General features: G+C 31.8%; 1 protein-coding gene across 1 annotated transcript in view; it reads right to left on the reverse strand.

The window, feature by feature from the left end:
* The window catches only part of LOC118185726 (AN1-type zinc finger protein 4-like), an 85546-nt gene extending 72088 nt beyond the window's left edge, over positions 1–13458 (reverse strand). Inside the window, exon 1 of the mRNA XM_035355631.2 lies at positions 13336–13458. The gene's annotated coding sequence lies outside the window, so the exon portion shown is untranslated. The remainder of the gene's footprint in view (positions 1–13335) is intronic.
* Between the last annotated feature and the right edge of the window lie 2755 nt (positions 13459–16213).

Below are 16213 nucleotides of genomic sequence, written 5' to 3' on the forward strand. Positions count from 1 at the left end.
AATAATTTCAAAATGAGCACATCTTTATAATTTCCGTTACAGAGTCTCGCGCGCTGGAGATAATTTTTACCACACAGTATTCCCACAATACTCGCTCTGAAATCATTTAGTTTGTCAATCAAGAATTCGTTGAAGTGCTACAAAATATGAAATCGATAATAAAACAAATTTCAAATTCAAATTAGGGCTTCCACATGCCCATATTCTATAGGAGATTACGTTATTCAAATTTTGATGCTCCAGGTACCGTTGTTTTATCACAATGCGAGGAACATAGATACAGTTATGCAGATTCTTCATTAGTTAATTTCTTTAAATATAGTACAAGGCTCTAATATTGGGTGGCAACAATTTGAAAAGTGATTCGCCTTTTACAGTTTTTAACGCAAAATGCCAAAACGAAATTAATAGTCCTTCAGGATAAATTGCCCCTTTGAACTAAAAATCGATCTGTTTCGATTTCTACGTTGAGAGAAAGAATGCGGCTGGTTATTAGAAGATTACAGTAAAGTATGCGAATGAAGTATGACATTTGGCCTTAGAAGGAATGCCTTCGTGAAGGACTTCCTAAAAGAAACTATTTCGTATTTGTATTACACATAGAAAAATTCATAAAAATTCTAATCAGCTAATCTTCAACTCTTTTATAAATTCTGTCAATAATGAGACCTAAAACAATCAAACATAGACGATACTGGAATATTTTTTATAAAACAAAAAGTTAATGTTGTAGTAACGAATGAACTATACCAAAAAGAACTGCTACTCTGAAGAACTACTACCCTAGCAAAATGGTTGTATTATTTTTTTTTGGGGGGGGGGAACTTTTGAAAATGGTCAAATAATTCTTCATGGTTTCGTAAATGTTATTTGTAATAAAATATAATTACTACATTCTCCATTTTAGAACAGCAAAGCCTTTTTACAATTAGACGTTTTATTCGAATTCTGGATTTTATGAGCTGCCACAGAATGCCCCATTTATCCATTTACAGAATCGCGTGATTTCTTCTCTGGGGTAAGCCTCGCGAGACCCTGATCCGATTTTGATATTTTCACATGCCAGAAAGGAAAAAGTATTCTTTGGCGCAGAGACGAGGTTTTTCGATCATTTCGAAAATTCGTTTCGTGATTTTGACAGATTTATGTCTCCCGTGGGAACTTCTGTACGACAATCATACATGCTATTTGAAATATTAGCTATAAAAGTTTCGAACCTGTACAATAGAGCATATTTTAAACAACACTGCAGAACAAATATTCATAAAAAAAGAATACATAAAACAGCACAACGCTGCAGAGCAAATACTCGTGAAAAAGGATGTATGAAATAGTATAATCGGAAAGTGTAGCGATAAAAATAAGATTTCTGTCGAGATTGAGCAGAAACTCATTATAATTTTCTATGAAAATTTTATGAATATTCCATATAGAAATTAAATATTCTTAACAATCACATTTATTAACTTATAACTAACTGTGCGTAAGAAATTTAAGCAAACTATGAACATTATGCGAACTTGTAACTTCTTTTAATGAAAACTGTTGCCTGGAATACGCAGTTAAACGCGATAAATACTTAACAGACGTATATCAGGAACTATTGTCTGCTCAGTTGTAGTGAACTGCAGTGCCAGATTAAGACTTACTTTTAGAGGCCCTAAGCACTTAAAAGACTTTACTGCCCCGGCATAAATTTACGCCTTTTTTAGCCCAAATGGGCGTTAGCTCAGAAGCGCTATTAGTTTCAAAACGGCATTTTGCGTTGAATCACTTTAAATGTCTGAATCACTTTTCATACTGTTGCCGCCAAATATTATCGCCCTGTATTTTATTTAAAAAAGTTAAATAATGAAGAATATACATGAATGTATGCATGTTTCTGGTACTGTGAGAAAACAACGGTATACCTAGCGTCATCGAATTTTAAATAACATAGTCCTCCACGGGCACCTTAAAGCCCGAATTTGACATATCTTTTATTGCCTATTTCATAGTTTGTAAAACTTTAACGAATTTTTGTTTAAAAACTCAACAATTTCGAAGCGAGTAGTAGCAGCACTGTAAGGAATAAAACATTTTTACCTCCAGCGCGCAAAACTGTTTATCGGAAATTCTAAAGTTATGCTGTTTTTAAATATTTTAGCACAATTTTGCGTAAGCCCAAAGACTCGCGAAAGGTGTGCATGTCTGTAAATGAAAAAAAAAAAAAAAAAACTCCCGTTTGGGCGCAATATTGGTAAAATCGGCAATGTGAAATTTTTGTGATACTTCTTGAATCTCTGAGAACCCTTTTGTGTTGTCCCTTTGCCTTGATGCCGTAAGCACGTGCTTATTTCGTTTAATGGTTAATACAGCTGCAAAAAATATTTTAGTTTTCTAGTATACATAAGAGTTGAGGTTGTAATACAAACATTTTATTAAGCAGTATTGTCTTTTTCGATTTCATGACATTTGTAACTTCGATGGAGGAGCATTTATATTTTCCTTTAAAAACACTTCCGTGGCAGCCATAGCAAGATCTTATTATAATAGATAGTGTTACTCCAAGTCGGCATCTATTTAGAGCAAAATGTTTAATTTCCTATTTAGGTCCTGTTTAATTTCCTACCGCTGAACATATTTTTTTCTCTGAGATTATTCGTTGGTTTAAAATGCAAGATATGTAACAATTATTTAGCATTTATAACAACTATACAGTTTTTAACCGTTCTAATTTCAATATACTAAAAGTGAAAAGGTTTAAACATTAATATACTTAATCAAACATGTTCTAATATTCTGAAAAATAACAAAGGAGATAAAAGGGAAAGCCAGGAGCATTAGCATTTAAAAAATAAACTTAAATAATACACTCGAGGATTGACTTGTACACGTAAATGCAGTAATAGTCTCCGAACATCTAGGGACATTTAGGGACTATAAATTCAGTAAATCTTCTTTTGACAACCACTCCTAAAAATGGCTAACATTTCTGAGAACAAACATTGGTACTAGTATTATAATATTCTTCAGAGGTTCTAATATTCCTAATTAGAACCTCAAATGCATTTACTCACGACCACCATAGGGGAGCCTACTGCGGTAGCGAAGGACCCGCATTCGAATCCCGGAGAAGGCATGGATGTTTGCAAATGGCTGAAGAATCAGCCCATGAATGAAATCATGCAGCATGAGGGCACTCTAAATATATGTCGAGCCGAAAGTTTTCTCGAGAGGCTTTCATAGGGGAAGAGGGGTGGGAGACCCTCTGATCCGTCCTCATAAAAAGTACTTTAACATAGGAGTCGGGTTCTTTAAGAACTGCTTTTTAAATAATTAAACTACTCTTTCATTTTCACGTTTTAGAAGCAGATGTTACGTTTTTGTTAACTATTTTAGGGCTGAAGTGCAAATAATTAGCGTAGTTACTCTTATGTTTGCTGTAATAATTTTTTTGCGTTACTCAATAAGTTAGACATGGTGCTCGAATGGGTCATGCAGTATTAATAGAATTAGTCATTCTTTACGAAAGCAACCCGGTGTTTCGATTAAGTGTAATTATGACTGGACCTCACAAAATATGTTAAATAATTAGGTCATAATTTAGGAAATAATAAGATTTAAACTGTTCTAAAAAAGAAGGATGAACCAAAGGAGGAAATCGAGTATGCAATTCCTTTGCCCGAATGGAAAGTGCTTTTGAAATAATACACACACACACACACACAAAAAAAAAAAAAAAAAAAAAAAAGAGAGAGAGAGAGAGAGAGAGAGAAAGAGAGTGAGAGATAGAAAGAGAGAGACGTTTTATTATTTTCGTTTTTTCATTTATTTCTTTACTAATTTTCCTCTTTATACAAAGGATTTGTTTTCGGTATTTTTAAAATATTATTCACGTGAAGAGTTTTTGTTTTGATACATTATTCTTTGTGATTAATTTGTAATTATTGCTGATGTAATGCTATTAACAAACTGAGAAACTGATCTTAGACTGAAACAGCTTTGTTTACAGTTAATTCATAATGTAAACCGAAAATCGCCATCACAGATATTCATCGTCTCTAAGATGACCACCTCCACGGGATGCCGAAACTATCTGGAAGCATAGGTGGTCACTATTTTATTTGCCCTGTTTCAAATAATTTGTAGAAGTTTTGTCAATTAACCTAGTTATCTTATTAACTGGGTTGTTGTAGTTTCAGTTTCGTTATCTCTACCAATTCAAATTAGTTAAAATAAAAACAAATATATATATATATATGTATCGCTTTATCAAAACCTGTCTAGAATCACAGTTTAGGATACATCTGGACTCATAAGTAAACAGTAAACTGCCCCATTCCTTTTTCCACTGAATACGACGATAACACAATTTTAAATGGGATCTTTTGGAAGATGGAAGGAATTTGACATAAACCATTGGTTTTTCTGTAGACTTCAAGAGACACGAAGACTTTACGAGGGTGGATTTGGTACAAAATTCAAATTCGTGAAGTTTCCGTGTCTCGTGAAATCTAGAGAAATCCAATGGTTTATGCCCCATTCACTCCTTAAACAACCTTACATACCCGAATTCTAGTATGCGTCCATTATCGGTCGTTTAATTTGCTTATAACATGCGCTTGCTAATGCGCTGAGATCCAACTTTGCATTTAATTGCTCCTACTTAATACAAATGCAAATTGTAATGCCATTGGGCATTGACTGAAAACTTAACCGAACATATTTTTGCAGATTACCCTTTAATTGCGATGAGCAATGCAATTTGGCAAGCATTTTGTGCAATGCATTGGATTAAATGCTTCTTCAAGACTAAATCAGCATACTACACATTATTATAATTAAAAAAAAGATCTTTAATAGGGTAAAACATAACATATTGTTGTAAAATTCCCAGCTACGGTGAGATAGCTTCTCCCCAAAGTGGGTTTAGGGTTGCCAGAAAATGGCAAGTAAAGGCAGGGTTGCCAGATTTAGAGCGGAATCGCCCACTTGACGACAAAATCGGCAATGGAACGAATTCTTATCGGTTTTCGCGGGAATGTTCTCGAAAACACGTCAAAAGCTATAAATACACTGCCTTTGCGCGGAGTAACAGTTTATCGTGAAGAGTATCTTGAGTTTGTTGAGTTCAACAGTAGTGCTTTGAGTTCAGAGATTAGTGAGAGATTAGCCATCAACCGAGTCGGGAGCTGTACTTTAGTGCTTTGCAGTGAAGCTGTCTTCAACGTTATAGCCTGATAGCCTGAAGGCTGTATTTCTGAATGTTTCAGGGTGTTTATCGTAGCTTTTCCCCGATTGTAACGCGATTTTGGAACTGCCCTGTCTTATTCTGATGAATTCACAAACTGAAAAATAAACTGTGTTTTGATTCTTCACTAAGTGTTGTTATCAATTACTCCAAATCCACGAACCCGTAGATCGCAATAATATTAATGGGACCATTCTAAATAGAATATTCTCCCTGTAAAAATCTGAATTGCATAGTTTTAATAAAAATATCAAACAACCAAAATTGTCTTAGTCTGAAAGCTTATGTAATGGGATCCATTTCTGAAACTGTAATTGCAGATCAAAGATTAACAATGCAACAGATAGTTGTGTAATTATTATATACCTTGTATACAAGAAATTACGAAAACGTTGACTGTTGCCTCATTTTCTGAGATAGTAATTCTAAACATGTTTTTTCAGCTATGGCAAAGACTTTTATATTAAACCCAAGTTCACCACTGCAGGTGGATGGATCCTCTAAACGTAAAAATCTAAACTTATGTATGATCCCGGCAGAACAAAATTCCAATTTATGTAATATTAATTTTGCTTTCATAAAAGGGAAACGCAATTTTACATATATTTACGAAAAAAATTCCCAGAGGTTTAATTCGCAGAGGTCGCAGTAATTAATATTTTCACAGAAATGGCTACAAATTTAAAGACGAGTCATTTGGCGCTTATACAAAAACAGGAATTGCTGAAATATGTTTTTTATTTTCCCTGTAGTTGCTCTCTAGTTTCGTACGAAATTTTTCAAATTTCGGCCTTAAGTATTAAATCAGTAAATTCATTAATTCTGCATATGCAGTTATGGAACAATTTACTTCTAATTTATTCAAGTATGATGCATGTTTTACTAACTGGAATGTTTGCTCAATGGGACATAAAAAGTTTTAGATTTTATATACATGAAATCTTCTTATCTATGGCGCTGATATTCTTTACTTAAATGTGTCTGTCTTATAAGACATTTCGTAATTTGAAAAATAAATCTAAAATCAGGATTTAAATACTTCGGATTAACACATCCCAAATTATTGGCTCAATAATCAATAAACATTAAAAATAAAATCAAATGAAATAAATAAATAAATTATACTTTAGAGAGCTTACGATATACAATAAAGTAAGTACAGAAGAAAGATGTCTCTTTCTCTTTCTCCATTTCCAACTCCACCTCAAAGAAGAAATGCAATTTTTGGATTTCTCAGGCTGCCGAAGCTTAATGACAAGGGCTAAAAATTACAGTTCCCTGTTAACCAGGGAAAAAAATTAATAATTTAAAAAAAAATCTGAATTCTTTCAGATTTTATTTTACGTCCAAAGAGGCGTTTTTTTTAACGTTTTTTAACCTTTATTCATTAAATATCATATTCTTCGCACTTAAAGCATAAAATTCAGTTCAACAGCTATATCACAAACTAATTTTAAAATCGTGTATCTTTAGAATTTCCGATACACAGTCTCGAGCGCTGGAGATAATTTTTTTTTTTCGTACAGTGTTGCCATTGCACGCTTTGAAATCGTTGAGTTTCTTAAACAAAAACTCATAAATGGTTTACAAAATAAGAAACAGATAATAAACCAAATTCCAAATTAGGGCTTCCAGATGCCCATATTCGAGTGGAGGATTACGTTATTCAAAATTTGATAGCTCTAGGTACCGTTGTTTTATCATAATGCGAGAAACATATATATAGATTTATGCAGATTCTACATTATTAAATTTCTTTTACCAGGCCATAATATTTGGTGGCGACATTGTGAAAAGTGAAACGCCGTTTAGAGTGAAACGTCACAAAATGCCAAAACGAAATTAACAGCCCTTCACGCCTAACGCCCATTAGGCTAATAATTATTATGAATGATAAAAGTTGAATAAATTAAATAAATTATTATGAAATTAAATAAATTATTATTATAAAAGAAGTTAAAAGTTTATTTTAAATAAGAGACAAAAATAATAACTATAATTATTAATTATTTGTGCAAAAAAGAAATGTTTGTACTCTTTTATTAAACCAAGTCTATAATAGCTAATCCGGAAAATGAGTTTTAGTTAAAATGGCTGTTTCACTTTTAGTTCATAAAAAGGGAGTTCTTATATATTATTTTGAAAGGAGTGCTTTACCAATCAATTTTGTTGTATAGGATTTTTTTAGTGGAAATTGGCTCATACGTACAATGAAAATCATGGGCGTAATATGCCTTCTCTATGCTTATGCACAGTGACCCAAGAAAAGCAAACTCAAAGCAAGAGAACACATAAACCGTAAGGCGATATTATATGCTGTGATTCACTGAACCGAATTGTATATGGGAGATTTATATCCTTTGGGTTTGTTTATCTTGTGCTACCCTATACATATATGTATATATATGCGTAAAATAATATATTTCTATGGAAAAAATAGAAATTTTCTGCCTTTTAAAGGCTACAAGGCTACTTATTGAACTCAATTCATATGCAGCCAAATTAATACAAATATTAGTTATTTAGCTAATGAAACGCAAATATTTGTATTTATACTTCATAAGAAATGAAAGAGAATTTTGCTGTGTTTTATGTTTGAATAGGTATCTTGAACTGAATTCCGAATTTCGGTTTATACCGTAGATTTTTAACCTTATCAGATGTAACATACTTTAGTTATAGTTTCAATTTTTTAACAGAAAAATTATTTAAATTTTATCTAATTTCTAACAGGGAAGCAAAAGTAAAATTTCATTCATGAAGTCTCTAGCATTTTGAAAAATTGATTTACTGTTTCGACACTTTTTGTTTGATTATTTTGAACGAATGCTGAAATACCAACGTATCCGATATAACTGAATATGTGCTTGGAAAAGAGAGAATTAAGCACATTTCTGAATGGGCTTCTGTGTAATCTGTGCTAAAAAGAACAATATTTGTTTGCAAAATCGAAAATTTGATGCAAAATCAAATTTATATCCTTTTAGATTTTTCCTTTTTATTGTTTCTATTCATAGCACTATGGTTTCAATCGCTACTATGAAAAAAGCCATAACTGATAATCTAAGGTCATTCCGCCCAAATCAAACAATCATACCGTTGCTAAGCTACGGGGAAACTTAGCTGCTGGATAATTTTCTTTCTGTTTATTTTTATTAGCTTTTATTCTCCAGCTGTAGCCAATAAATTTGAAAATATTATCTCCTGCGGTAATAATAATATATTCTTTTAATGCAAATATAAATTAAATATAATCTGCAGTATATTCTTTTAATGAAAAAGTGATCAGATTGACATAATTATCGTTCGTTTTATTTTTAACTTATCCTAACAGTGCGATATACAGAGGCTTTTCGCACATCTTTTAGAAGATTTTGCTTTGCTATATAAAACCGTCGCTTGCTTGGAAATTTTCTTTTACTTGCAGCTATGTAAATTATCGTCTGCTATTTGACAATTTAATTTTTATGCAAAATACCGCTTTTTAAAAAACGTAGACGGAAGGCTATGCTTTGTGCTCCGAAGAAAATTATTCGTATTTAGTTATTAAAACGTGCTGTGAAAGCCATGGATTATCGAGCAACGACAGATAGTACTGTCAACAAGAAAGGAAAAAAAAAAAAAAAAAAAAAACATCAAAGTTTACCTTAAAGGACAAAAGTTATTTAATATACATATCCAAGGGAAAAAAACGGAATGTTTCGAATGCTGCAAAGGTAATTAAAATAAAATCTTCGATAGTTCTATTATCATTAAAATACTCAGTGTTAACAGTAAACAAAGTGATTAATGATGATTTGAATCTTAAAAAGGCGGAAAAAACGTCGTGGATGGTCTGAAAGCAGAACGCTCTGTAGAATTCTCTATGTAAAACAATTATTCAGACAAAAATGGAAAAATTTTGTCACAATAGATGAACTTTGAGTATATTTAAATGACCGCAGTAAAAAGAGATCCACTTATTATTATCAAAGAGAAAAATCATCTAAGCGCGTGATTCAAAGAATCTGAAGAAAGGTTTTCAAAGGGAATTATGATTGTTGCTGGTTTTTGATATAACGACAAATAAAAATTAATGAGAGTGCAGAAACGGTTAAGGTCAACTCCACGAAATGTCGGGAACATATTTTATACCTAATTTTAAATATGAAATACTTTCTCTTTACCTGCAGTGCCATCAATAAAATCAGTAGAACTGCATCAAGACAAAGCAATTAGCCGCACTTCAAAATCTACTGTTAATTTCTTGGAAAAAAATGGAACAGGAAACGTGTCTCAAAGCCATACCCTTCACTCATACCCCTACTAAATCTCCTAATGTATCATCCGCAGATTTTTGCTCTTCTCCTTGGACTTTGGAGAGCTGTTCAAAAGGAATGGGATTAAATACCTACTAAACAAAAGCTTGCCTTGGAAATTACGGTGTAGAAAGACAGTGAAGAATAAAGCTTAATAAATGGGTACATTTCAGAGACAAAAATTTTAGTTAAAATATTTCTGTAAATACAATGAAAATGGTCTAAAAATATGCGAACAGCCTTAGTGTAGTTTATACTGGAGAAGCGTTTGCTTATCAATCACACGTTTGCTATTCCGTATTTGTTCGAGAACATCAAGAAAACCTTTCGCATTTTCGTGCTAGTAATCAATAATAAATATTGAAGTCATACAGACACAGAGCATCTAATTAAAAAATGCTTTTGTTTTAAGAAATCGTGCACTTAAGATAAAACAAAGTATTTTACACTGTTAATAATTAAAAGTTATCATGGAAGAAATAAAAGAACTTATTAGATTTTTAACTTGCTATCTTCAAATGCACAGTAAGTTTTTTACTTTCACATATTTTTTTTTAGGCAAAACATATTTCTTTCCGGATGCAGGTCATTTGTAGGAAAACATCCCAAACCACTGCTTTAAACAAGAGCAATAATTTCAGATCCTCATTTCGACAAAAAACGTTTTAAAATAATCAAGAAGAATTTTGGGGGCAAACCATATCTTTTTGTTTTTCTAAAATGTTAACAATTATTTAATATACAAAAGTTACAAATATACAAAAAGTTAACAATTAATACAATATTTTTATTTTGATGCTTTGGTTGCCTTTTACGATACTTTTTTTATTAACTAGACATATTATTTTCCAGGTTGTGAGGATTTATCTATTTATTTTTAACTAATAGTTAATTTTAAGTACTTTTCTGTCACTCTCTTTTCACTCATACTTTTCATGCCGTAATGCAAATGAGATAGCGAGTGTTTATTCAGACTGAGGGAGAAATAACTACTATTTGTTCGAAGGTTTCGCCAGCCTTGGAAAGCGTGTTCTGCCTACTTGAGGCCACGTTGTTATCGGGACTTAATAGCGATTTCATTCTGTGACGTTGAGTGTTTCTAGCCATTCGGATTGTTTAGTCGATTTTTCTACAAACCAGAGCCCTTCCTGTGCATTACTTTATCCTATGAGCCGTTAGGCTAATCTTACTACATTTGTTTTTAGTTCAACATTATGTATTTAAATCAACACAGAAGTGTTGGCTTGTGTAAACCCAAGTTGGGTCATTGTTATTTCTTTGCATTCAAACAACAGGGTCTTTCTTATACATCCTTCTTCTGACTTTTTGTTTTTGTAAACATAAGACTTATTCTATAGATAATTCTTCTATAGATAATTCTTCTATAGTCTTTTTAAAGTCTGTAGTGTATGCTTAAGAACCCCAGAGTTTATAAGGCTATAAAAAAGCTGTTGGTCAGAATTGATATAACAGACAAATCGTTATTACTTAAAATAGATTATGCAACAGCATACTTAAAATTTCTTTTTACAGAGACGTATATATATATACTGCTTTTATATTACACATATAAGTAAAAAGCACGCATTTTTCTGTATGCCTTAGATGAAGGAATACTTAGGCAAAGCTCTGATTAATACTCAATGTAACATTTTAGTTTATTATTTCTGACTCAAATTTTACGTTGGAGTAAAACGTACGTACCTGAATTGGTTTCCAACTTGATCATTAAGATCGTGCATTTATCTCTGTTGCAAAACATCTTAAAGACATCAAATATACATCCTTGGGATTAGCTTTTCCCTCGTAAAGCATCTTAAAAAATGCAATCTTATTTATCGGCCTCGCAGATTAGATGACTATAGTTTCCGGGCATACGATATTTATTAATTAATGGATGGGATTTTGAAGACGTATGAAAAAGGAACAGGTACTTAACTAATAATAACATATTTAGTTCTCCGTATACAAAGGCTGTTCATACATTTTTAGATGATGTTCATTGTAATTACAGAAATATTTTACCTAAAATTTTTATGTTGTAAATAATCTATTTGGTAATCCTTATTCATCGCTATCTTTATACAACGTAATTTCCAAGATAACAAAGCCTTTTGTAGTATCGGAAGAGGTATTTTATCCCATTGCTCTCGAATACCTTTCCAATGTCTAAGGAGGTTATAGGTCGACGTTTGGACAACCCACGTTTTAAAAGTACAAAAGCCCAACATTACATTGGTGATAGATCAGAAGATTTAGTAGGGATGTGAGTGAAGCGTATGGCTTTGATACCCGTTTGTTGTTCCATTTTTTTCGAGGGAATTAACAGTAGATTTTGATGTGTTGCTGCTTGCTTTGTCTTGATGCAAGTCTAGTGATTGATGACATTGTGTGTAAAGAATAGGTATTTCATATTTGAAAATTGGGTCTAAAATATGTTTTTCATACTATGTGGAGTTGGTGTTAACATTTTTCTAAGCTCTCTTTATTTTTAATTTGCCGTTAAATGAAAAAACAGCAACAACTATAAATACCTTCGAAAAACTTTAGATTCCTTGAACCATGTAATAGGATTGTTTTCTTCTCCTTGATGATAATAAATGGATCTCTTTTTAATGTAGTTACTTAAGTACGCACAAGATTCGCCTATTGTGACAATATTTTTCGGTTTATGTCAGAAAAAAGTTTTCTCATACAGAATTCTGCAACGCGTTCTGCTTTCGGCATTACGACGTGGAGAAACCATACCATTTTTCTTTATGGACCTTACATTTTTTCGCCTTTTTAAGATTCAAAATCACCATTAATCACTTTGCTTACACCTGACACTTAGCACTAGTGATTTTTAAAGTGTCTTTTGATCTGGCGGATTTTCTTTTAACATTAAAGATCTTATTTTTGCAACGTTTGAAATATTCCGTTTTTTTCCTTGGATACGTATTTGGTACAATTTTTTCACTTGAAGCTACATTTTGACGTTTTTTGCATTTGTTGTTAACAAACATTATTTATCGTAGCTTTAGATACCGAAAAACCCATGGCTTTCACAGCGGTTTTTAATAATTAGAGGCGAATAATTTTCTTCAGAAAGAGTACAAACATAGTCTTTCATCCATTGCTTATTTAAAAGCGCCATTTTCCATGAAAACTAAACTGTCAAGTGGCAGACGATATTTTTACTTTGAAAAATATAGTTACAGCTAAAAAAAATTCCAAGCAGATTTTTTTTTTACAGCAAAGCAAAATCATCTAAAAAATGTGCGAATAGCCACTGTATAACAGTCGCAAAATTTAAATGCTAATGAATTGGATATAAACGAAAAAAATATCTATCCCTTACAGTTATTATTTTTAAGAAACAGAACGCATATGAGAATGCTTCAATAGAATTTTAAATATATGATAGAAATGAACTTAATTCTACTGTGAAATTACATAATCACACATAGATAATATTTCACAAATAAATCATTTTTAACAGTACTGCCCTTTATTGTTTAAAGAATGATAATGCTTTAATAAAAGGTTTTGCCATTTACCAACTAGCAGAAATAAACTGCATTAGCTCAAATATAGACAGTTTTAATTCCACAGAATACTCTTCTAAAACCCTAACGAAAATTATACCAACAGCCTATTGTTTAAGAAATGCATTATAGATAATAATACATGCATTATTTGCATGTATTATTATCTATATAATACATTTCTATAATGCATAATTATATTATCTGTAATGCATAATTGTCGATAATAATAATACTGCATAATTTATCTGTGCTTATAATTTTATAAAACGCTTACCTTGTCCTCCACACGCGTTTCTCTATCATCTCGTGCCAACTTTGTCTCTCACAGTTTGCGACATGTGTTGATAGTTACCAAGTAAATAAATAACGCGATGGGGAAAGTTTAGAATTCAATTTATTGATCTGCAACTGTTACCCGACGTCCTTTAAAAGGAACGTTAGTGGATCGAAAATTTACAAGCACGTTAACTGTCACTTTTCGCTAATCCAGCTTCGAAACTAATCATCGGCGTTCTGAGTCATAGGATTGACCTAAATTTTTAAATTCTGCCTGGCGTTGTAATTAGATGTCATGATTTTGGACAACTTGGATACGGTTAAGAGGATTTAAAACCGAGGATGTTATACATAACAAGGAGCTTCGAAATTCAACGACATTATTTTTTTCATTTCAGAATACCCATTTGCCTGAATAGGATGAGATAACTCGAGAATGCGTAACTAAGGCTTAATGGCTTTCAGAATGAATATTAAATAAATAAGTTTTGAATAGAAATTCTAGTAGAAAATTTTTGGAAAATGAGGAAAGGGAGCGACTTTTAGAATGATGGTCATTCCTTGTTGAATTTTTACTCTTCCATTATTCCAATTTTTCTCTTCTATTGCGACTTTGATGAGAATTTGGTTAGATTATTTATGAAGCTATTTATTACAGCATAATATTTAAAGGTTATCAGTTTTAAAAGGGATGTCTTTGAGAAGGACATTTTGACAAAAAATATCTTATTTGACAGAGAAAATCTTCCCAAATTCCCTGAGGTCAAGTCGATTAATCGTCAAGAACCAAACACAAAACGAATTATGACTGCTCTGTGGTCTTACTATACAGAGAATCATGGGTACTTGCTGAGAATTTCGGGTGTATAGATATATATGTGAGGAAAATTTTGAATCTGTCGTAGATAATGATAATGATGATGATGATAATTGGGTGTTTACAACAAAATTGAATTTCATGGCCATTTGACTTACTTCTTTAACCTTCTTAAAGAATTCTTGGAACATCCATAGCTGAGCTGTCGCAAGATCAGTGCTCTGTATTCTATAAGTTATGTTTCCACGTCTTTACAGTTCAGTGAATGGCAATAGAAGAATAGACGAGAAACGTTAGTATCACAGAAAAGCACGAGAAGATGGAAGATTACAATACTGGTATTGAATCAAGAATCGTAAAATTCCGTTCCGCTTTATTTTATTTGGGCAATTAAATGTTTCAGTTTGTCTGTTTCACTTCTACTTGAGTCCAATGACAGAGATTATTTTGACATGACGTAATTGAGAGAATTTATTGTTTGTGTATTACTATCTTTTGGATAGAAAAAGCAAATAGCCAAATTAAAAAAAAATAAATTAAATAAGAGAATAAATACAATATTTATTCAAAGATGGTCCCTGGATGAAACCCTACATGTAAAATCTTACATGAATTTTTCAGAAATATTTTTAAAATAAACGAAACAACAAACTTTAAAAAAAATACAAGCTCCCCTCAAAAAATCTGAAAGGTTTCGTTCTTTTTAACGTTTTGTGTGTTACCTTTATTTATTAAATATCATGTTCTTTGCACACTTAAACCATAAAATTCAGTTCAGTAGGAATGTCGCAAAAGAATTTTAAAATGAGCCTATTTTTAGAATTTCCGATACACAGTTCCGCGCCCCGCTGGAGATAAAAAGGTTTTTCTTTTTTTCTTTTTTTTTTTTTTTTTTTTTTTTTTTCGTAGAGTGTTGTCATTGCTCGCTTGTAAATCGTTGAGTTTGTTACTCAAAAATTCGTTAAAGTTTTACAATATGAAACCGGTAATAAAACAAATTCTAAATTTCAAATTTGATCTTCCACATGCCCATATTCGTAGGAGAATTACGTCATTCAAAATTCTATGTCCCGTTGTTTTATCATAATGCGAGAAATATACATACATTTATGCAGATTTTTCAATATTTAGTTTCTTCAAATATAATGCAGGACTTTAACATTTGGTGGCAAAGTTTGAAAAGTAAAAGTGACATTTATAGTGATTCAACTCAAAATCGCAAAACGAAAACAATAGTCGTTCAGGGACAAAGCCCCTTTGGAGTAATAAAAAGAATAGAAAAAGATTTTTCTGAAAGACCTCTCATATTTAAGGTCAAGGTGTTCGGGGAAAACTGATAATTATATAGTATGGTTACTACTTCTGATTTTAAAACTGTAAATATATGCTTTCTTTGAACGTGAAAGTTAAAGAATAAAAGATAAATTATCTTAATATGATATTTTAGTGTAAGGCAGCAGATGTAAAAGGGGTACGGTTTCCAATGCGGCATTTAATGGAAAAAGAAAAGAACATTATATTATATTTGGGTCGATATAATGATTTTAGTTTCAAAGTTTTCATGTTGTAAAACGTTTTCCATTTTTGAAGCCATGCAGAGCGTTTTTATGTAGCTCTTTCTTCTTAAAAAATAGAATTGAAATAGTATTTGGAGTTATCTTATCCTAGCTGTTAACATATATAGCTCAAATTTAGTTCTTATTTTCACAAAAATTTTTTAAATAGAGTCCGTGCAAAATATTTGGACCAATAATGTGCTTCGTTACGTTTTAATATACTAAGTGATACAAAAGTAACTGAAAAAGTAAAAATTATTGATAATGCAGTTTTCACGCATTTTTAATAATGAAACGTTTTTCTTCCAGAGTAATTACAACTTTGCTTGAAGTCACAGATATCATAATGGGTTTGTTTGTTGGTTTGTGGGGAGCAGCCACCCACCTGACAAGTGGACAAACGTAGCACGCACAGTAAAGCAGAATTCCCACAGTTGATCGATTATTATTAATATAATTCATAATCTTTCTTGATAGACATCTCGCATCATCAAAATCTGATA

Source organism: Stegodyphus dumicola, chromosome 1 (assembly GCF_044657685.1).
Source record: "Stegodyphus dumicola isolate Sdum_Otavi_A_Nest chromosome 1, ASM4465768v1".
Classification (NCBI taxonomy): Eukaryota; Metazoa; Arthropoda; class Arachnida; order Araneae; family Eresidae; genus Stegodyphus; species Stegodyphus dumicola.